This window comes from Phacochoerus africanus, chromosome 3 (assembly GCF_016906955.1).
Source record: "Phacochoerus africanus isolate WHEZ1 chromosome 3, ROS_Pafr_v1, whole genome shotgun sequence".
NCBI lineage: Eukaryota > Metazoa > Chordata > Mammalia > Artiodactyla > Suidae > Phacochoerus > Phacochoerus africanus.
The window spans coordinates 185,655,833-185,679,073 of record NC_062546.1 but is presented as its reverse complement, the minus strand read 5'-3'; the positions used below and the strand labels follow the sequence as shown (position 1 = coordinate 185,679,073).

The following is a 23,241-nucleotide window of genomic DNA, read 5'->3' as shown; positions in this document are numbered from 1 at the left end:
CGGGATCCGAGCAGAGTCTGTGACCTACACCACAGCTCATGGCAACACTGGATCCTTAACCCACTGAGTGAGGCCAGGGATTGAACCTGCATCCTCATGGATACTTGTCGGGCTCATTACCTCTGAGCCACCATGGAAACTCCTCCTCTGCCTTCTCAGTCTGAGCTTCCCTCCTGTGATTCTGAGGCATCTGGGGACCTTCCCAGGTTGAATCCCTCTTCCCTTCCAAGAACTTAATTCTTTAATAGTCCTCTGGCTCTCATGCTGACCCCAAATCTGTGTCTGCGTGAGGACCCCCTTAAAATTTGTTAAAATTTTGAAGCGATTTTAAACTTACTGAAGATTCGCAGAAATGGTACAGCAAGTACCAATATACCCTTTCCTCAATTTTCCTGAATGTCGACATTTTGTGGAATTGTGGCCCAATTATTGAAATTAACATTGATCTGATGCTATTAACTAATCTACAGAGCTTAGTAGAATTTGGCCAGTGTTTCCATTACTGCCTCTTTTCAGATCCAGTTTCACATCCTATTTTGCATTTATTCGTCCTGTCTCCTCAGCCCCCTCCAACCTGGGACAGTTACTTAGTCTTGCTTCATCTCTCATGACTCTGGTGCTTCTGAAGAGTGCTTACTGCTTGGTTATTTTGCAGAATGTTCCTCAGTTTTCATTTATTGGGTTTTCTATTCTCGTGATTCCTTCTACATTTATTCCTTGGACATTTAAAGAACCGTCTCTTATCCCCTGGTTGTTTATTTATTCAATTATTTATTTAAGTCTGTAAGGAACCTGAGTATCTATCCTATTTTATAGGTGATAATCCAATGCTGTCACTATTTTCTTGGATCAAATTGATCCAGCTCTGGCTGCTGGGAGTTCCTTTAAGTTGGTAGGTTTTTGACTTCTCTTCTTTATTGCGTGTAGCAGTCAGGGTTTTACAGAAAAACAGAACCAGTGGCATATTTATATGAATAGAATTGGTTTAAGGAATTGGCTTGCATGATTGTGAAGGCTGACAAATCTGAAATGTGTAGGGCAGGCAGGCAACTCAGGTAGGAGTCGATGTTGCAGTCTTGAGGCAGAATTTCTTTTCCAGGAAACCTCAGTTTTTGCTCTTCAACGGATTGGACGAGGCCCACCCATATTATTAAGAGGGATCTCCTTTACTTAAGGCGAACGGACTGTAGATATCAACCCATCTACAAAATACCTTCACACACACCCAAACTGGTGTGTGATTAAATGACTGGGTACTCTGATCTAGCCAAGCTGACACAAACAACTAACCATCACACCCACCCATTCTAGAAGAAGCGTGACAGTCGTTTAGCTTTCCATAGGTCGACCTGGGCGGGTGGATGGAGAAGACAAGGCTGCCTCAGGCTGGTTTGGGGTGGGAGTTTGCAATTCTGGTCCAGGCCTCTTTAGTTTCCAGATCTGACCTTTGATTCCCAGTCTCTGTCAGAGCATGGGCAAATCCCTCCTTTCATCTGTAAAAAGGCAAAATGGGAGAATCATTGTTCTGGGGCAGGTGGATTCAGAAGGAGGACTTTGGATGCCTCAGAAACCTGAGTGGGAATGTCAGCCCTGCCTTCTGTAGCCCAGGGCTTGGCTTCAGGTACCTTCCACCACTTAAGCCAACCTTTTGAGGATTGCCTGGGGTACCCCTCCCTCCTGGGAGAGGGTGAGGTGCTGTTAGCAGTAACTGTTCCTCTCTCTGATCTGATCACTTTGGAGGAGGGTCAGGAGAGAGTCCAAAGTGAATTAACCACAGAGCCCAGGCAGGAATTGTGGCTATGGCTGTGCACATGCTTGTGTGTGTGTGTGTGTGTGTGTGTGTGTGTGTGTGTCTATGTGTCTTTTTATTTATTTATTTGTTTGTTTATTTATTTATTTATTTTTGTCCTTTTAGGGCCACACCTGCGGCATCTGAAAGTTCCCAGGCTAGGGGTCAAGTCAGCTGCAGCTTCACCTACACCACAGTCACAGCAACCCGAGATCCAAGCAGTGTCTGCCACGCATGTGGCAGCAACACTGGGTCCTTAACCCACTGAATGGGGCCAGGAATCAAGCCTGCATTCTCATGGATACTAGTTGGGTTTGTTACCACTGAGCCTTGACAGGAGGATGGCCTGTGTGTGTGTGCGCGTGTGTCTTTAATATCCTAAAGCTGGAGGGCGAACCCTTGGGCTGTAGGGAGGCCTTCTTGGACTTGAACCTGCAAGGGGCCTACAGGTGCTGAGCAGGGCTCTCTAACTGGACAGGGTTCCCCGAAATTCTTAGGCTGCTGGGGAGGCAGGGGTGGGAGGCCTAGCTTCCCCAGAATTGGGGAAGGAGATGTGAAACTAAGGGGAAATGGGCCCTCACGCAAGAGGAAAACCCTAACTTTACCCCTAAAGACTTTCCCTGTTGAGAGGGCCTCTCTGGGGTCAGTTGCTCTCTTCTTTCCCTAAGGGGAAGCTGAGGCCCAGGGCAGTGCCAGCTTCAGTAGAGCAGTGGGTACCAGACAGTCACCGAGAGGGACCAGATTATTTTCTTGGTCTTTGAGGAGGGCAACCTAGGAAGAAACGAGGTGAAACTGCAGCTGGAGGGGGTTGGGTTAGTTTTTGGAGGTGCTGGTGGGAGTCCCAGAAGGGGCCCCGGGGGACTAAGGGGACAGTTGGAACCCCTTAACTGCAATCTCAAGAATAAAACTGCATGGAGTTCCCACTGTGGTGCATTGGGTTAAGGATCTGGGGGTATCACTGCAGTGGCACAGGTCGCCACTGTGGCTCGGGTCACTGCTATGAGCAGGTTCGATCCCTGGCCTGGGAACTTGCAAATGCAGAGGGTGTGGCCAAAGGAAAAATAAGGTTGTGTTTGGCTGGGGAGAGCGGGGCCTGCCAGCCCTGGTGGTGGGTGTGACTGTAGGGGGCAGGCTGATGAAGCAGAATCCCAGCCTGCCTTGTGCTGTCCTGGGGAGAACAGCCCAGGCCAACTGTGCCCCTTAAGACCACCTTGTTCTCAGTCTCTTCTCAATCTTGCACCACCGCTGTGAGCCCAGCCTCTGGGGTGGGGACAGGAGCCAGGAGATGGAATTGGTGTATGTGAGCATCTTTGGGCCATGAGCTGGAGCAGCCCCCGCCTCAGTTCCCTCCTCTGTAAGGTGGGGAGCACGAAAATGATGCCCAGTTTGCCAGGTTGCTGCGAACCTGGTGCATCTTGTGGGGCGAGCGTCCTGTTCCTGGTTGGGGCCATGAGTGGGGGCTCCCTTGTGTGAAGCTGCCATTCCTCCCTGGGGTTGGGGGGTGGTTCCCAGGTCCGAGGTGCAGGAGTGGGCCCCTCCCTGTACAGGGAGTCCTCCCACTGCCCTCTGCAGCTGCCTCTCCTCCTCCCCCACCCCCCGCTCCCCCGCCTCCCCCACCTCTCCTCACCGGGAGGATGATGATAAACACGCTGCCAGCTCGGAATAGGGCCTGACCTCAGCGGCGAGGCATCTCCCCTCGCCCCCCACCCGCCCAGCCGCCGGCCCTGCATTCCTGGAGAGGATGAGGTTGAGCTGTGGTGCTCACCCCTCCTTCATCCCGCTGGCTGCTGACCACCCGGCCACTTCCTCCCACCCAGTCTCATCAGAGCCCTGGGTGCCAAAGGGCCCAACTGTGGGCCTTGGAGAGGATAGTTAATAATAACGATGATGGTAATAGCAGTTCCATGTATTAAGCAATTAGACACCAGCTTCCATGCTAAGCACGTTACGTGGCTCATGTCACTGAATTCTCAAGACAGCCCCATGAGGCGGCTGCTGTTATTATTCTTCCAGTTTTAACACAGATGGGGAGGAGAAGGTGGGGAGGAGGGGGAAATTGAAGCTCAGAGAGGTCAAGCTGCTTGCCCCACCTCACACAGCTAACAAGATGGCCCAGGTCCACCCCCCCGCCGGCCTCCGTGTCCCTTCTGGCAGCGTTAGGCTCCAGTCAGCCTGTCCTGACCCACGACACAGAACCCGGTGCTGAGGGGAGATGTGAGCACGAGAGGCAAGGCTTGCTCAGGGGCCCGGAACTCCTTGGGGCACGCACCTCAGCTGCCAGAAGAGACACATGGGGATCTCCTAGGTGCTGAGAGCTTTGCAGAGGCAAGTTAGGGTCCCTCTCCGTCCCCGCCCCAGTTCCTAGAGGCAGAAAGTTAGAGACCTGGGCAAGCAGGCAGCCCTCTCCAGGGCAGCCCTCTCCAGGAATGCTTTTGTTTTCAGGTCTATTCTAGGCTCTGATAGACAAAGGAAAGGATTTTTAAAATTAATATTTCCCCTGTGAACCTCACATTTTGAGAAGTTATACTCATTTCCCCATTTTTGTTAATCAAACACATTTCAGCTACCAACTAGACGTTCCAGGAGGCATGGGGTGACCTCCCTGTCCTTACCGAGGTGGTATAATTCCAAGCTCTGAAGTGCCATGTTTTGGAATGTTGACCAAGGCACGCAGCCTTCATTTCCACCTTCCGGTCCCTCCAGTGGTCTAACACCCATTCACCTTGCTGCTGTCTTTCTCTTCCTGCCACTTCTGTGTAATAACCGTCCAGACACCCCCAATCTATCATCGCACAGCCCAGACCCTTCCCGCCTTCCCCTCCCACGATCGTATCATTCTCATCTTCCTTGCCAACTCTTTCATTGCTTTAACTCTTGGCTGGGCCTCAGGGTCCTGCTGGGCTGGTGACCTGCCTGCCTTCGAGGTTCCACTAGCAGGCTTGGGTGTCAGAGAGATGTGGGTTCGAATCCAGGCTTTGCTACCCACTGGCCTTGGGGCGTTGAGAAAGTCACCTGTTCTCTCTGAGGCATAAATGGGCATGATACTGTCCGCCTCCAAGGACGGTCTGGGGATTGGAGATGCTCGGGGGACAGCGCCAGGCCTGAGCGGCCCTTGGTAAACAGCAGCAATCCATGATCAGCCAGCTAATCATCACTGTCCACCAGCAGCAGCGTCCTCTGTGGCTGACATCTCTAGGGTGGCTGCATCCCTGCAGACAAGGGTGCAGATGAGGGCTTGGCCTGAGGGTGAACAGCTCCCGCTGGGGGGAAGTGTATCTGCTTCCCAGGCAGGGGGCGGTATGGGTGAGCTTGCTGGTTTCCCAACTACTGTCAGGCTTGTTCTCCTTTCCCATTTTATCATATCAGTCATCACCATCCTGCCCTATTACTTCATTTTTTAAAAAATGACTTGCTTTTTAAAAATATTTCGTTTGCTTTTTGTTTTTTTAGGGCCACACTTGAGGCATATGGAGGGTCCCAGACTAGGGGTCCAATTGGAGCTACAGCTGCCAGCCTACACCACAGCCACAGCAACGCAGGATCCGAGCCATGTCTGCCACCTACACTACAGCTCACGGCAATGCTGGATCCTTAACCCACTGAGCAAGGCCAGGGATCGAACCTTCCACCTCATGGTTCTTAGTTGGATTCATTTCTGCTGTGCCACAATGGAAACTATCCCCCAAAATTCAAAAAAAAATTTTTATTATAGTTGATTTACAATGTTCTGTCATTTTTTGCTGTACAGCAATGTGACCCAGTCATACCTATATTTACATCCTTTTTCTCACATTATCCTCTATCATGTTCCATCGTAAGTGACTAGATATAGTTCCCTGTGCTATACAGTAGGATCTCATTGCATGACTTGCTTTTTTATTTTTTTGTCTTTTTGCCTTTTCGCCTTTTCTAGGGCCGTTCCTGTGACATACGGAGGTTCTCAGGCTAGGGTTTGAATCAGAGCTGTAGCTGCCAAGCCTACACCAGGGCCACAGCAATGCGGGATCTGAGCCACGTCTGCAACCTACACCACAGCTCATGGCAATGCCGGATCCTTAACCCACTGAGTGAGGCCAGGGATCGAACCTGCAACCTCATGGATCCTAGCTGGATTCTTTAACCACCGAGCCATGACGGGAACTCCTTGACTTGCTTTTTAAAACCTTTTACTCATTCTAAGTGATAAAATTTATGTGCTTAATCTATAATTATATGTTTTACATTTCTTGCCAAATAGAAAAAAATTAAAATTAAATTGACGTGCCATGTTTCCGATGAAAATCATCTTGAATACTCCACTTCAGGAAACACGGATCAGATGAACTTCTCTCACTCCTATGTGTATATATGTATTTTCCCCCTTTGGTCAGTTCTTTATTACGGGAGACAGCCACAGAAGTAGGAAGAAAGTATAGTGAACTTCTTTGTACCCCTACTCCTGCTTCAAAAATTATCAATTTTTTGCTATTTTTGATTCACTCGTTCTCCCTTCACTTTTTTTTCTTTTTTTTTTTTTCTGGAGTGTTTTTAAAGCAAATCCCAGACATTATATCATTTCACTGTAAATACTTTGGTACGTATCATTAACAGATAAGGACTTTTAATTTTAACATTACCACAATACCATTATCAGAGTCCACATAATTAATAACATTTTCTTAGGAGCAGCTAATACCTAGTCTGTGTTCAGTTTTCTCTGATTATCTCAAAAATGTCGTGTTTCGGTTGGTTGGTTTGAATTAGGCAGACGGGCTGGGAAAGTGGGCTCTAGTTGCCCTTTCTATTTCAGGAATAATTGTGTGTCCACATGTTATCATTGCTTCTGGCTCTTTTCTAATCAGCTGATGATAGGTGATCACTTTTTCTGAAAGGTCATCATTTTGTAGTTTCTCTGCATCTCCTCTCCCATCATCCATCCTTTCCTCCAGCGCAAGTTTCCCCTCAGACTCCCAAGCGGGGGTTTCTGGCCACTGGATGTGAAATCAGCGGCCCACTATCCCTCTGCCGTTCCCAGTTCCCTCTTGGCCTTGGTCTGGCCAACGCCCTGCCCTGTGCCCAGGAAGGAGGGGGCTCTGGAAGGAGAGGCAGTGGGCGCCTCTGGGTGAAGCTGAATGGACCGGGGGAAGCCCACGCGCCCGGCTCCCTTGATGCCCCATCTGATGAATACCGTTTCTCTGAGATGTCCTCGTTAGGCTGCCAGGCTCGCTCGGATCAGGAGCCAGTGGGCACCAGTGGAAGGGCTGGCTGTGGGGGGTCACGTGGCTCTGGGAAGCCTTACCAGGCAGCCGGTCTGGGACTGGCCCAGGCCTCGTGGGAATGCACCCCTGCTTTCAGCTGAGCTCCCTACCACAGCCCCACCCGGGGCCCCTGCACTCTTGCTTTCATTGCCAGCCAAGGTCCTGCCCTCTCTGAGCCTGGTCTCCCGCTTGGGACGCTGCTCCCCTCCTCTGATCCCATCTCCCTGGGGCTGGGAAAGACATGCCTCTGAGTCCCTGGGGCCTGTGTCCTTCCTGTCCTGCCTTTGCTCCCGAGGTCTCACGCCTCAGCCCTTGGCCTCCTGGGAGGTGGAGGGGCTGGGGGCTGGGGGTGCTTGGGTCCTCTCCGGGGATGTCTCCTCAAGGTCTTGGGCCCCTTTGGGGAAGGCACAGCCCTTCCCTGAGTCTCCATGTTCTCATCTGAGAAATGTCCAGAACAGTACTTGACATTATTGACCGAGTCACCAAGAGGTGCGTGCGTGTGCATGCGTGTGCATTGCGAGTGTGTATGTGTGCCTGTGCGCACCCAGACTCGAGAACTGCAGCCCTCAAACAGGGACTGGGCTACAGGACTGAGGTGAGGGTTGCCTGGCATCACCCCTGCCCACCAGAACGTTCCAGCTCCTCACCCCTGTGTATGACCACGTCTTGTATTCGTTCTCTGTTGCCTCTTTCCTTCAGGTGTCCCGCATTCCACCTCCGTGCCTTTGTGTCTTGGTTCTGTCTCTTTCCTGGCTAACTGCATCACTCCTGTCTGCTGTGCCCCTAAGAACTCTGATGTACCTGTCATCTTAGGGTCCTGCCTTGTCCCCCCAGGCCCACCCCTTCATCCTGACCCTTAGCCTTAAAAACCAAAGTCTCCTGCTTGGCTCCATGGATGCGGGGCCCGTTTCTCTCCAAAGTGCTCTGGGACTTGGGGGTTTGGAGGGCTCGTGTCCCTCTTGTCCTCTCTCCCAGAGACACCCCTCCTCCCCCAAGGCAGCTACAGATCCCCCAGAACATCCTCTAAATCCTGACACCTTTGTGGGGGTATTGCCCTTGTGTGTGTGTGTGTGTGTGTGTGTTACTGGAGAGTCCCCTGTCCTTGAGCTTGTAATGAACATGAGTCTTTCCCTGAGAAAAATGATCCCTGAGATGCCCCTGATCTACCCCAGTGGCACTGAAAACATGTGACTTAAGAGTCAGCCAGGAAGGAGGGTTCTTTGAGGTCCTGGAAAGAGCCCTGGCTTAGGAGTAGGAAGACCGGGGTTCAAATTCTGGATCTCTTCCTTCCTGGCTGTAGGGTCTCAGGGAACCTCGGTCCCCTCACCGGCAAAATGGTGGCGGTAACAATGATACCACTGAGTTGTGGAGAGGATGAGGTGAAGCACCGCTTGGGGGTGGGGGATCCTGTACCTCCCCCCTCGCCCCTGGGCCCCCTGGGCAGGTGGGCTCCGTACGGAGGTGGCATGGGGTGTATTTGCCCAGCTTGGAGGGATTGGAATGGAGGGAGGACAACCCTTGGTCTAGTCCACTTCTCAGGACTCTTGCCTGTGTGGGTGGGTGTCTCTGAGGGGTCCCTGGAGAGGGGAGAGTGCCAGGCCCCTGGCCAAGGCGTCTGTGCTGGTGGCGCCAGCTTCTGGGGCTCCTCCAGGATGGCGCTGCGGGTGGGTGGAATCCACAGGGGTGAGACACCGGGGCCGGAACGTGCCGAGGATGCTTGGGGCTGCTTATCTCTGGCCAGGAATGCACTGCGGTATTATTAGCCGGCAGCCTTCTCGCCTTTGGAATAACCACCCGGGTGGCATGGCTGACACCTGTCCGGCTCTGCCTGCCCAGACCGCCCTCGGGTGCCTGCACGGAACCTCCCATGGCTGGAGCTCCTGCATGTGCCTGTGTGTGCGCATGTGTGTGTGCGCATGGATCCGTGTGTAGGTGTGTGGGTGCCAGTGTACGTGTCAGTGTGGATCTTTGGGGGCTTTTAAGCCTGAGAGTATGTGTGTGCAAAGAGTGCGTGTGTGTATCTGTACCCATGTCTTCATGCCTGTGTGTGCAGATGTGTGTGAGTGCACATGGGTTTAAGTGCATATGCCTGTGTGTGGTATGTAGATATATGTTGAGGCGTGTGTGCATGGGGGTGTGTGTATAAGTGCGAGTGTGCATGATTGTGTGTCTGTGTCTGTGTGTGCTCCTATGTGAGGGAAACAGGAAGCCCCGAGGAGGCCTAGGGAGCAGGAGGGAAATAAAGGAGGGGTGGCCGATGACCCCACCAGGGTGTGGTGAGAGGCTGGGGGTGCTGGGTGGGGGGAGGAGGGGACAGCAGGCAGATGTGCAGGGCAGGCGGGAGGGGCACTTGGGGTCTGGGCCACATCCCCTGATGGGACTCTTTAAGGCCACATCGTAAAGAGCCCTGAGGTCAGCCAGCCTGAGTCCATCACTCACTAGCTTTGTGACCTTGGGCAAGGGACTTACCCTCACCAAGCCTCATCTGTATCATGGTGATAATGAGAGTAACCTGCCTAGTAGAGTTGTTGGGAGAAAAAAAAAATGCAGTGCCTGGGACCTCCTCCGAGCTTGAGAAATGCTGACATGATCCGCCACCATTAACCTGACTGCGGATGCCTCTGTCTGTTCTGCATCTGGCTGTGGCAGCCTCTCTCTGGCTGAGACCTCCAGGCAGGATGGGGGATCCCCAGCTCATTGTGCTCACGGCATGGTAACGAGATGGAGACCTAACAAGGGCACAGGAGTGGTCCAGGGTCCTTGGGAAGCTGAGCGGAGCCATAAGGATGCAATCTCTTGGCTCCCGGCAGCCGTTTCTACCAAGAAAGGCTATCGAGGCTCTCTCTGCCTTGCTCGGATTTCTGGGTCTGCAGTTTCCAGCCAGGAGGGAGAGGTAGGAAGAGTCTGGCAGGCTTTCTCAGCCCGGCCAATGCTGAAGCTGCCCCGGGTGCATCTGTTCAGTTGCGTCCTGCTTCTTGCGGGACAGAGGTTCCCACTTCCTGTCCTAACTGCCCTCCTGTGCTTGGCCTCTGAGCTCCCCAGATGCTGCCACAAATCCTGACTCTCAGATGGGGAGGAGTGAGCCCCAGCGGGGGCAGGCCCAGGGTCTTTGCTCCCTGGCCCGCTCCTGCCCAGGAGAGCTGGCCATCTGGCCGTGGCCTGAGGTCCTCGCACCTGGCTGGGCTACCCTGGCCCCACCTTCTGCTCCTGATTCTGGCCAGACGGGAGTAGAATTCCTAGGAAGTGCTGGGCCCCTTTGGAGCTGGGCCCCTACCTGCCCTCTCGCTGGCCCTGCCAGCACATCTTACAGCCTCTCCCTCGGCCCCCTGTTCCTCCCTGGAACACTCAGGTTTCAGGACAGCTGCCCCCTCTGGGGGGTAGCAAGCCCTGGGTGTCACCAGCAGTATGGAGGTGGGAGTGGGCACCACAGCGGTGCCGTGGCATGGTGGGGGGCATGCTGGGCAGAGGCAGGTGGGGTCTACCAGGATCCCTGAGCCTGGGCAGGCTGTGATTTCCCTGGACGTCAGCCAGAGAAGACTTGTTTTTCACAACCACCACCAACTACCCGGAAGAAGAAAAGAAAAAAAAACCACCACCAACAAAAACAACCACCAAACTTTTTTTTTTTTTTTTTTTTTTGGAATCTGCTGCTAATGGCCGATTGGCTGTACATTATTAAACAGGCAGCTGGAGCTTTGCCAGGGCAGGGTGCTTGAGCCAAGACTCACAGCCTGAACACAATGTTCCTAGGAAAACAGTCACCCATGGGGTGCCTGGGGAGGAGCACCCACAGGGAGGGGCTCCAGCTGTTGCCCTTCGCTCTGTTCATCCTTCCTGCCCTATCCTCTGTTCTGGTCATCTTGTGGGGAGCAGGGCTGTGCTGCACCTGGAGCCCAAGCATCCTTTATCTGGCTCCTGTGGGTCCCTCACCACCCTGGGGGCCCAAGCCACTCTTTCCCTCCTCATGTTTAAGTGGACAGGCTCCTGCTTTCATCCCACTGGCTCTCCTGGGGGCTGGGCTGAGCCCTGGGTTTGGAGCTGGACACCTGCTTCTACGCTTGACTCTATTGAGTTCCTCCCTATGGTGACACTGGACTCCCTCGTTGCCCTCCCGGGGCCTCAGTTCCCACATCATTACAAGAGGAGGATTGGGCTCACTCTAAATTCTCATCAACAGTGTGTGAGCCATGACTGGGTGGCCTTGGGGAGAGGCTGGGGTGATTGTGACCCAGACTTTGGAGTCCTCCTTCCTCCCACCCTGGTTCCATTGGTGACACCAGGAGCCATGTCTCCTGCAAGAGGGGCTGGCCGCTGGACCCATTCACATCTTTTTGATGGTGCCTTCAGCCACCTTGCAGCCAATCAAGGTTAAGGTCCAAGGAGTCAAGGTGACATCAAGTGGGAGAAAAGCAGAGGGACTGGGGTTAGGATGAATGCCATCTTGGTGAAGCCATCTTGGTGCCTCACTAAGGCACAAGGACAGAAGCACCGTGTGGGGTTGGGATCACGCCAGGGCGGACCCACTACCTTCTTTGTCAGGCTGCTGCTGGCATGGGTGTATGTGGGCATCATTAGTTTGGGAACTGACCTTGAGGAATATTCTCTGAGCCTCTGGAGATAAGATGGCATAGTGGCTGGGAGTACAAACGGGTTCACTCCCATCACCACTGCTTCTTTGCCGTCTTATTATTATTGACTTTTGGCACATGACTTCACCTCTTGTGCCTGAGCTTCCTCAGCTGTGTAAAGTGGGTTAGAATAACATCTACTCCCAGGGCCGTGGTGCAGAGTGAATGAGCTTGTGCGTGGACCGGGCCAGGCAGGTGTGAAGGGCAGTCTAGCTGTTGGAAGTGAAGTGGTCCCTCCTGCTGGCATCGTGCACTTTCCCTTCGTGTCACTCAGCGCTTGCGTGTATGTGTCCTCGCTTGTGTTTGTTGGGTGTCTCCCCTCCTCCAGGCCTTGTGGGCAGACTCTCCACCCGGCTTTGCTACCCGCCCCCAGCCCCTGCGGTATGGCAGAGGGCCTGACCCACTTCGGCATTCACAAAGCATCTGCCGACGGAATGAGGGAATGAATGAATGAACAAATGTGGGCCGACTGGAAAATGATCAGAACCAGAGAAACTAGTGAGCATGTGGACAATGGAAAGAGCCAGGAACTGTGAAAGCGCTGGGGATGACCAGCCTGTGAAGCCACTACTCTGAGAGATTGTGAGCAATTGTGTGTCTGAGTGTGTATAAGATTTTTGAATCAAGCTTTGAAGAGATTTGTTTTCCAAGGCAGAACCAGGAGCCTTGGAGAACTCAGGGCCGGGGGTGCTCAGGCAGAGCAGGTGTCACGTCAGGCACAAGGGAGCCCCGACTTGTACAGGAGGTCAGCTCACAAGTCCCCAATGTCCCTGCCGACTTGATGCTGCTGCTTGAGCTAGAAGAGTAGTGCGGTCACGGCCCATGTCGGTGAACTTCAGTTTCCTCATCTGTATTTTTTTAATTTTTATCAAAAAAAAATTTTTTTTGGTCTTTTTGCCATTTCTTGGGTCGTTCCCATGGCACATGGAGGTTCCCAGGCCAGGGGTCAAATAGGAGCTGTAGCCTCTGGCCCACACCACAGCCACAGCAGCTCGGGATCTGAGCCGCATCTGCGACCCACACCACAGCTCACGGCAACACCGGATCCCCAACCCACTGAGCAAGGCCAGGGATCGAACCCGTAACCTCACGGTTCCTAGTCGGACTCATCAACCACTGAGCCACGACGGGAACTCCCAGTTTCCTCATCTATAAAATGGGATTAATAATGGTCAATACCTCAAAAATCATTAGGAGGATTACAGTGAGTTAATTCCCACAAAGCTCTAAGAATATGGAAAGCACTCAACAAATTTGAGCGTTTATTTATTTTTATTTTATTGCCTTTTGTTTTTTTTAGGGCCGCACCCTCGGTGAATGGAAGTTCCCAGGCTAGGGGTCGAATTGGAGCTACAGCTGCTGGCCTACCCCACGGTCTCGGCAATGCCAGATCTGAGCTGCATCTGCAGCCTACACCACAGCTCACTGCAATGCTGGATGCTTAACCCACGGAGCGAGGGCAGGGATCGAACCCGCATCCTCATGGATCCTAATCAGGTTCATTTCTGCTGAGCCACAACAGGAACTCTTAGCATTTATTAAGCAGGACCAAAGAGCTATAGGGGAAGAAGAGATGCACTGTGACTCTGGGCGGGGGTGATGATGGCTTCTTTGAAGAAGGAGGATGTGGGGGGAGCATAAACTTATTGCACTGAGCCAGACTTTGCGCTGAGCGCTCAAAGTGCTTAAGTGACTTAAGGGACTTGCCTGAGATCATACAGCCAGTGAGTGCGTGGCCAGGCTTCGGATGTGATCTGTGCCTGGACTCTCCCCTCCACTCCTGAGCTTCGGTGGGAGGGGCCAGGTGTCTCTGATCCTCACACCCTGGGAGAGACAGCACCTCATTTCAAGTTGGAGCAAAGTGATTGGTATTATTATCTGTGGGGGGGAACTTAAGTCCGCAGAAGGGAAGTCTCCAGCCCTGACCAATCCTGAAAGTGCTATGTAGTTAAAAAAAATAGGAGTTCCCATCGTGGTGCAGTGGTTAACGAATCCGACTAGGAACTATGAGGTTGCGGGTTCGGTCCCTGCCCTTGGTCAGTGGGTTAACGATCCGGCGTTGCCATGAGCTGTGGTGTAGGTTGCAGACGCGGCTCGGATCCCGCGTTGCTGTGGCTCTAGTGTAGGCTAGTGGCTACAGCTCCGATTGGACCCCTAGCCTGGGAACCTCCATATGCCGCGGGAGCGGCCCAAGAAATAGCAAAAAGACAAGAAAAAAAAATGGGGAGAGCATGAGAGTAAGATGAGGGGTGGACTTTTTGGCAGCTCTTTGCCTTGGAGCCCAGGGCAAGGAGAGCTAGTCATACGGGGAACACTGGAGGAGTTCCCTGGTGGCTCAGTGGGTTAAGGATCCAGTGTTGTCACCGCCATGGCTCTGGTTACTGCTGTGACGTAGGTTCCATCCCAGACTTGGGAACTTCCATATGGCGTGGGTGTGGCCAAAAATAAAAAAGATGAGGGGTGAGGTTAGATCTTAAGGAGAAGGAATGGTGAAGTGACAACTTGAAATGGCAACTTGAGGGGTTGTGGGGAGGGGAAGGAGGTGACACAGAAGGGTGAGGAGATGGATGAAGGCCATGCTGGTGATGAGGGGGAGAAGGGAGAGGAATCCATGGTTTGGCAGGACCTGGACTGGTGGGCAGCTCCAGCCTTTGGCAAGGGTGGTGGCTCAGGCCAGTCCTCCCAGGGCTACTGGGCAGTGGCAAGGGGGCAGTTTTGGGGGTAGGAGGCCAGGTGGCCAGCATGAGAGCCAGCCTGAGACAGCACATGCAAACCGAGCGTTTAGCCACCAGCCCAGCTCCTTGTGTCTTCTAGCCTGGCTGCTGGCTTGACTAAAGGTCAGCTCTCATGCTGAGGCCAGCACACTTTCTGCTGCTCAGCACCCACAGGCTAGCCTTGTCAGGATGCTGTCCTGTCCTTAGCAGCTGCTCAGCCTCTGGCTGTTTCTGCCTCTTGGTCATTCAGAGAGGCACAGGAAATGGTTCCAGGCTCAAAGAATTCAGAGATGCAGGGGCAGAGAGACAAGGGAGGTGCACATGGGCAGTGGAGTTTACCCTGGCTCACCTTCCCAAGGCAGTTTTTCAAGTATTTGATGATGACTGTTGTTATTCTTTATCATCTGAAATGAAAATTAGGCCCACCTTTCACATGAATTTATTCAACAAGTATTTATTGAGTGTGTGCTGTGGTCCTCATCTGATGCTCTTTGGTTTCTAGCATATGGAAGAGAACTTGATCTTTCTGATGGTGTCTGGGCAACACAGAGTGGAACTTTCACCTCCTTTGATCTGGGTTCTATAGCTCTATTCATGCAACCGAAAGTGCAGGTACCTTTTGGGGACAGCCATATCCTATTACCGGCTGAACTGAACTTCAGTTTTACTGACTCTTAGATCTTTCCCTACATGATTAATTAATTTCTTTTTGACATGACTTTTGAAGTTCAGTTGAGGACTTTACTCCAAGAGAAATGTTCCCTTGCTTATTCTGACCTTTTTATAAAGTCAGTTTTGTATTTCAAATCAGTTCGACATCTTAGCTCTTCCTTCTGCTCTTTGTTTTCTTCATGGGCTTGGTAAACCTCCATTCTGAGTCTTCACCTAAGTTACTGATAAGTATGTGGACAAGCCAGGGCAGAGGACAGAGCCCTTTGGCAAGTCAGGAAGTTGACATTGATCTATTAATCAACGCCCCTTGGCTGGCTGGCTAGGAATCCACTCGGCTTTCCATCTTGTCTCTAAGCATTTTGTCATGGGTCCTGCAAACACCTTCCCAAAATCCAGATGGTCTGGGCTTGGGGCTTCCCTGACCCTCCTCCAGTCTAGGAACCTTATAATAATGGGTTAGGGTGGTGGATGTGGCTCTGTGAGGGAGAGCTGTGGACTCTCTGAAAGAACCCAGGCTGAGCCAGTAATGGGGGTGGTGGCGGGGGGGGGCTAAGAGGAATCCTGCCCTGGAGGCAACTAGATGTCAGGATCCTTCCAGCTTTTCTTAGGGGGCAGGGATTTGTGTAGAGCCAGCTGGCACCAGTAGTGACGTTCAGCCAAGGACCAACATCTGCCTAGAAATGTGTCCTGGGATTCTTCCAAGGGACCTAAGAGGTTATCAGATGAGGAGTTGAAAGCCAAGAGGGACTGTTTGTGACCCTTGGTCACCAAGGCATCAGTGGGTGGTGAGTGAGCGGGGCAGGAATCCGAGGCCTTCACTCCCAATCTGAGGATCTTGCTGCTGGACCTCAGGGCCAATCCTGGCTGGAAACTGAGGCAGGCTCCAGGGAGGGAGGGACTCCCAGCGGGCTTTGTGGGGACAAGCTGTGGGCCAGCCTGTTTTCCCCAAGCTTCCCCTGCCCTTCTGATCTTCCGCCCGCCCTCGACTATGACTTCAGTACAAATCTGAGAGTAGGAAGCCGGAATGTGGAAGGCCTAGTGCTTCTCCCTCCCTGGGGGAGTGTGTGGCCCCAGGCCTTGCAGCACTTTGAGAGGTGCTGGGAATGTATGCAAATGAGATGCAAATAGGGGACTGCGGTGAGGAGGTGGGGGTGCCCCTGTTCCTGCCCCTCTGGCTCGAGACAAGGATGACAAATAGAGAAGGAAATGGCCAATGATCTGGGCTGTGAAGCCCAGCCTCAGGAAGGAAGGGAGGGAGAGGGGCTTTGTGGGGCAGCAGGGTGGGGTGTGGCTTCTGGAGCCAGCTCTGGAGGGTGCCCTAGCCAGGGGGACCCCGGGGGTGGCCCAGAGATGAAAGCATCATGGAGGACAGGCCCAAGTCATCTCTAGTTGTTGGGGAGGGGTGCTCAGGAGGGGGAGGGTGCAGCCCCAAAGCACTGACATTGACCAAATGCCTGGGGCGAGCCCTGGGGCCTGGCTCCCAGCCAGCTGTATGTTGGGCCCAGCAGGGTTCTGAGATTCAGGGCCTCCCCCTTGGGACCTGGGCATATGGCCCTGTCTTCTCTGTGCCAGAGAGAGAGGAGGAGAGTGGGGCCAAGGATGCCGGAGCGGGTAGCTCCAGTGTCTCCCCCTGGAGACTACTCTGTCTCCCACCGTAGGTAGATTCAAGAAGCAGCCCCTCCCTTGTGGGTGTCCGGTCAGCTCTTAGCCCAGCTCAGAGGAACTTGCCCTTAGTGCTGTATGAGCCTGGGAATCCAGCCCCAGGAGACAGGAGGTCAAGTGCCATAGTGCCCTCCGGGGGGAGTGCTGGGACGTGGAATGCCCGCTTGTGCCATATGGGGACAGAGCCTTGAGTTGGAAGACTTGGATCCGAATTCTGCCTTCTTCACCAGTTGCTCTGTGACTTTGGGTGAATTGCTTAACTTCTCTGAGCCCATCTCTATGGCTGGGATAAGAATCATAGTCACTTCCCATGTGTAGAAAAACACGTGTGAAAGTTGGGTTCAGGGTAGGTGTTTCAATGGTGATGAGAATGAAAGGAAGGAGTGAGTGGAAGCAGCTCTGGGATGTGCCCCCGTCCTTGCCCCCGCCCCCAGGGATGGGGACTCAGGCCTCTTGGGCCTTGACCTTTCTTTCTCCTGACTTTCCCTTGGCCCTTTCTTGTCTGTCTCTCTGTGCCCCTCTGTTCCCCTTTCTGTCGCACCCCCTCCTCTCCCTATGGCAGTGTCTAACTCAGCACCTGGCCCCAACACGCAGTTCATTTTCCCTGCTTCTCAATGGCCTCTCTGTGGCTCTATGGGCGGCCCGGCCACCCCCAGCTCCCTCTCCTTCCTCCTTCTGGGTCCCTGCTTCTGACCCGCTCTCTGTCCCACTCTCTCCTCCTGGCTGTTCTGCCCTCCGTGTCTCGAGCGTCTATCTGCCATTAACAAGCATCCATTGACCACTTATAAGATGCCAGGCACTGCCCTGCTCCTTTCTGGGCTCTGCGGGGCTCTCCTTGCCTCCCTGCTGCCGCCTTCTCTCCCTCCCACCCCCTTCGGCCTCCTGCCCTCCCTTCCCCCAGCTGCACTGGGCTCCAACACTGGTATTATTCAGTTTTATGAGAAACCCTGCCCCCCCGCCCCAAGCCAGGCCTGCCCCTGAATGGACCAACCACAACTGGAACCAGATGTGCAGTGCTGCACATGGGGATGGGAGGGAGGAGGGAAAGGGGCATGGGCTGGCTCAGCTAGGGGGGAGGGCGTTGGGGGATGGGAGATGGGAAGCCCTGGGAATCTAGAGTCTTCCTAGGCCTAGAGGGGGAGGATCAGGGAGGAGAGAGAAAGGGGCTGAGCAGGCTTCTTGGGAAAGCAGTTCTGGGTGTGTGTGTCTGTGTGTGAGAGGGAGATGGTGCGGAAAGCCTGGCACTTGAGATCTGCTGCGGGACAGCTCTTGGAAATAAAGGGAAAGGCAGCTCTTCTTCGGAATTCTCTGGTTCCTTGACTTCCTCTGTGGTTTCTAGAGACTTGCTGAATTGATGGTTCTGTCCCCAGGTGCTGGAGCAGAAAGGCTGGGATAGAGGGAATGATGGTGGGGTGGGGGATGAGAGCAGCTGGAGGAGGACATTTCTCAGAGCCCCACCCCCTGCATCTGCCGCAGACCTGGGGTGGGTGGGATGCTCCTGGGACATCTGTGTCTCACTCAGTCCAGTGATCCCCATGTCTTAGCATAGTCAGTTTTTTTTTTTTTTTTCTGTCTGCGATCATATCGCTTTGAAGATAAAGGTCTGCATACAAATTTCTTGGTATAGCCTTGTGTAGAATTAAGTGGTTAAAAGAGCCCTTTCAGAGAGTTCCCATTGTGGCTCAGCAGTAATGAACCCAACTAGTATCTACGAAGATGTGGGGTCCATTTCTGGCCTCACTCAGTGCGGCAAGCTGCGGTGTAGGTCGCAGATGTGGTTCGGACCTGGCGTTGCTGTGGCTGTGATGTAGGCTGGCAGCTGCAGCTCTGATTTCACCCCTAGCCTGGGAACTTCCATATGTTGCAGGTATGGGCCTAAAAAGAAAAAAAAAAAAAAAAGCCCTTGCATTCAATTTCTAACCAATCATCCACCCATCTCTCCATTATCCACTTACTCTTTCCACATTTATTAAGAATCTTCTAGGAGTCAACATTGTGCTAGGCCCTGGACAAAGTTGGAAAGGAGAAAGAAAAGGATGAAGAAACCTTTGCTCAACTAATGGGAGACATAGGAGTGCCCCCAAGTGTGTGTCACAGCATTAGTATAGGAACCTTGGATATTCAGAGGAGGGGTTGGTACCTGCCAAGTGGAGAAGGATCCATGGAGAGTGTGGCTTTTGAGTTGAGCCCTGAACGTTGTGAGATGCTGATGGCTGCATCCCAGAGGGTCTCAAACGTCCTGCTGCAGAGCTGGGGCTGGATGTGGTATATGGCGGGGAACTGGGGACTCTTAGATGTGATAGGGCGTGATAGTGTGTTGGGGGTGGAAGGAAGCGGTGGGGAGGATGACCCTTCTGCTAATCCATGACCTGGGGGAAGGTTCCACTTTTACAGCGACTCCCCAACCCACCTCTGGATGAGCCTAGATGGCTGTTGTAGAATCCTCAGTTCCCTCCCCTCACCAGGGCTGGCTCAAACCCCCGGCTGCCCCTGGGCTGCAGTGGGTATGAGGGTGAGGCAGGATAGGGCCATTTGGAGACCACTTTGCCCCAGGGTTGGGGCCAAGGAGGCCTGGGCAGGGTTTCCTTATGCAGTTTCAGAGAGGCCAGGTTTTTCCCATCTCTGGTCACAGACTGAGGCCACTCTCAAGGCCGGTAGGTTGTGAGATGCTGGAATTTGGGATCTGGGAGGCCAGACTCTTCCCATCTGGGAGGAGATGAGGTCATCTTGCTCCGGAGGCAGGAGCAGGGGGTGGATGCAGTGGGGCCTCTATCCCCGCCCTCCCCACATAAGATCCTGAGAGGGTGCCCCTCCCCCGCATCCTCCTGGGCTCCACTGTCACTCATGATGGTGGGGGGAGCAGCCCTCTAACCTGCTGACATCTCTGTGACGCTGGCCCCAGATGCCACCAAATCTTTGCCGAGGCCATTTATTCCTCCTGGGTCTCCCCTGTCACTTTTCCTCTCTGGAAAATTGAAGCCTGGGGAAGGGTTTGGCTGGATTCATAAAATTAGTGAACATAACCAGAAAAGATCTGGAAGATCTTTGGATCCAAACTCATTGGACAGCAGGGGAAACTGAGGAGGCTCAGACATGCGGGTCACTGGCCCGGGACCTCACAGGAAGGTGACCCAGATGGCAAAGAGAATGGCCTTTTCATCTCTGGAGGGCTGAGTGGTGGGGAGCTTGGCTCCAGAGCCGGCCGGTAGGATCAGAGTTCCTGCTCCACGCCATCCTGTGTGGTCTTGGACAAGTCAGCTAACCGCTCCAAGGTCACTTTCTTCGGTGAAAACAAGAGAGATTGAAAGATTAAGTGAGAGCGAGAATATTCTTTTAAGTGCCAGGCATACAAATAGGTGTGCTGCAAATGACTTTTCTCTTCCCCTCAAAATAACCCTTTCTGCTTCTATACTTTTATCATGTTATGGCACTCTAAACTTTTCAAATTGCATTTCCCCCAGTTTTTTTTTTTTTTTTTGGCTGCTCTGCAGCATATGGAGTTCCTGGGCCAGGGATCAATTTCTGATCCAACCCGCAGCAGGATCCTTAACCCACTGTGCTGGGCTGGGATCAAACCTGAGACCCAGTGCTCCCAAGACACTCCTCATCTTGTTGTGCCACAGAGGGAACTCCTCCCCCAGTATTTTCAATTGTAATTTTTTTTTTAACATATGGAATAGTTGAAAGGATAATATGACAAGCGTCCTGATTCTGTATTGAACACTGTATTTGCTTTAACACATTTCTATCTCTCCATCCATCAATCTTTTTTTTTTTTTGATGTGTTTCAAAGAGACTTGGAACATGCATTTTATTAACTAGAGTTCAATTCAAATCACGTTTGAATATACAGTCACAAATAGCTTAACTCAGCCCAGAGGAAAAAAGCAAGGATTTTTACCCCACATTTGACAGATAAGGGGAGAAACGGGTTCAGAGTGAGATCTCCAGTCACAAAATGAGTTGGAAACAGCAGAAAGCAGAGCAGTTTCCCAAAGTTGGGAGTTGCAGTTATTATTATTGTCTCACCAACCATCCTTCTCCACCCACTCGTCCTCGGGCCATTTCTCTCCAGCAGTGTTTCTTCCGTGGGGTCCTGGACCTCTTGGCATCCTGCCCTCTTCCCCCACCTCTGCTCCGAAAGCCCTCCGCCCCTCCCTGAGGGTCCCCAGGGAGGCAGCTGAGCCAGTCGCCGAAGGGGGAGGGCACCCTTCTTGGCATGCCATGCCCAGGCATATGTGCCCTGCCACCAAGCCAGCGAGCGGGGAGCTGGAGCCGGGGAGCTGGGCGTAAGGGCCCTGGCTGAGTGCTTCAGGGGTTAAAGGAGGCAGCGGGGCGGACCGCTGGCCGGAGCCGGGGATGGGGGAAGGAGGCGGTGCGCCCAATAGCCCGGCCCGCCGGCTGCCGGGGGAGGGAGCCGGGCGAGCAGTGCCCTCGTTCAGTTGCTCCCAGCAGTGGCCCTGGGACCAGCTCCGCTGCCTGTGCCTGCTCCCCGCCCGCCCGGACACAAGGCTCACTCGCACCCTCCTCTCGGCAACCAGCTTCTTGCCAGCCACAGCCGCTGTCCCCTCACTGCCCACTGCCCCCGTCTTGTGAGCCCAGACACCCACCCCACCCAGTGGCTCCTCTGCCGGAAAGGTGAGTGTGGCGTCGGGTGTGCGTGCTGGCGTGAGAGAGACGCTCTAGCTCTTGGCCCTGATGCTGTCAGGACCTCCGATCAGGGCGTAAGTTAGGGGAGGAGGGAGGTCAGTCCGTCTGGTCACAAGCCTCTGGGCTAGGTAGCCCCTCCGGACCAACCTGTCCATCCCCTGAGGTCAGCGTCTGGTTCTGGCAGCGATGTCTGGGGCGCGGTTGTCCCTGCTCAGGGGAGAGACCAGTCAGAAGGAGTTTTGTTTGCTGGAGAAGTTGTGTGTCTCTGGCTGCTTGAGACTGAGGCCAGCAGGGGGGTGAGTGGGGAGGGACGAAATGACCAAGGACCAGGGCACAGGTGTGGGCATTCTTGCCCCCTTCCCTCCTTTCCCCGCCACGGGATGGAGCTGTTACTGGGCACCATCCTCCCCTTAGGGCTCGTCTTACTCCCATCCCTCATCAACCAAGAGGCAGCTGTGGTGGAGGGTTTGGCAGGCCTGGGAAGGTCCGGGCCCCCTGCCTTATGCCCCTCAGCGTGTGTCCATGCGCCTTTGCCCATGGGCACAGGCTGGCATGTGTGCCCACTGCCGCCCTCCCCCAGCCAGCGCTCTTACTCCTTCCTGACCCCTCTGGGCAGAAATAGCTAATCCAGGTGGTTAATGAACAGACACATGCAGCTGCCTTTCCCCCTCCCCTTCCTCACTCCTCACTGCTCGCCTCCTGCCCAGACCCTCTGATACCCTGCCTGCCAGTTGTTCCTCCTGGAGCATCCATGCAGGGCCAACCTCGGCGTCTGTCCCCCCACCCCCTACCCCCCGCCCCAGTCCCCAAGTTCAGGGCCAGGGCCAGGACTGCCCGCCCAGATGTTTTTAGGTTAGCTACTGTCTTAGAAGAGGAAACGGGGAGGGTGGTGACCAAGGGGTGACCAAGAGAAGCCTGCTGAGCTCCCAGTCGGGCTGGGCTCCCTGCAGGGGGTGGGATGGAGTTAGGGGACAGGATGGGTGCTGGGTAGGGAAGGAGTTGGTCTGGGAGGGCAGGACAGGAGGTTGTGGGGTGAGGCTAAGGGGGGCACTGGAAAAGAGGATGCCGGAGTCTTTGGGGACAGGGGCTTCTATTCTGGAAGCCTCAGCGTCCCTTTCATGTGGCAGAGCCAAGCCCAGAGGTTCATGAGGGTGTGGGGAGAGCACCCTTTCTCCTTTGGTCTCTGCTGGGCCCCTTCCTGAAGCTGCCTGGGTCGGGTGGGGACCCTTTGGGCTCAGATGTGGCCTTAAGTTGCTCCTACCCCTGCCAGCTGGCGGCTCCTCCAGTTTCCCCCACCCTCGAGCTCCCCTAGGACCTCAAACCTTGCTATAGCTAAGGCACCCTCTGCTCCGACCCCTCTGGCCTAGGGGTGCAGGAGGGAGGACTTGGACCTGGCTCTGGATGAGGAGCTGGATGGAGAGCTCTGAACTGGATCAGTGCTGGGATCCAGCTTGCGGTTGGCCTTGACTCTGCTTTCCGTAGAGGGTAGGGGGTGGAGACCACGGGCCAGGGCCTAGGAGGGTCTCAGCCAGTTCAATAGGCAAGACTAGGAGCCAGAACTTTGATGCAGAGCTGAGAAGTCTTGGGAGGCAACCTGGGAACCCTCTGCTTCCAAATCCCTGGCCTTGAACCTGTCCCCGGTTTTCCTTCCTGATCCCTTATCCCAAGCTTCATACTTTACTTCCCTCAAAACTCCAGGTCAGACTCTCCCCATAGGGGCTTCGGGGTCCAGAACTGTAAACACAGGGAGCTGGTGGCTGGGGTGGAGAGGTGCTGGGGTGGGGGTGGGGTGGGGTGCAGAGGAGTTCAGAGACGAAGTTACTGTTCGGTGACCATCTTCTCATTGCTGGTGGACTGTGGCTGAAGCTTCGGCATTTGGGAACACTCAG

General features: G+C 53.9%; 1 protein-coding gene and 1 long non-coding RNA gene across 9 annotated transcripts in view; one reads left to right on the top strand and one right to left on the bottom strand.

Annotated features, from left to right (window-relative positions):
* The window catches only part of TNS1 (tensin 1), a 209,405-nt gene that overhangs the window by 39,603 nt on the left and 146,561 nt on the right, over positions 1 to 23,241 (top strand). Inside the window, exon 1 of one of the 8 annotated variants that reach the window (XM_047773467.1) lies at positions 21,147 to 21,340. The exons of the other annotated variants lie outside the window; for them this stretch is intronic. The gene's annotated coding sequence lies outside the window, so the exon portion shown is untranslated. Of the gene's footprint in view, positions 1 to 21,146; positions 21,341 to 23,241 lie in introns of those variants that run through there. 8 annotated transcript variants of the gene reach the window in all.
* On the bottom strand, positions 19,616 to 21,030 carry LOC125123535 (uncharacterized). The gene is made up of 2 exons (XR_007134088.1): positions 20,732 to 21,030; positions 19,616 to 19,982 (listed from the first exon to the last, which is right to left on the bottom strand). It is a non-coding gene; the product is annotated as an uncharacterized LOC125123535 (long non-coding RNA).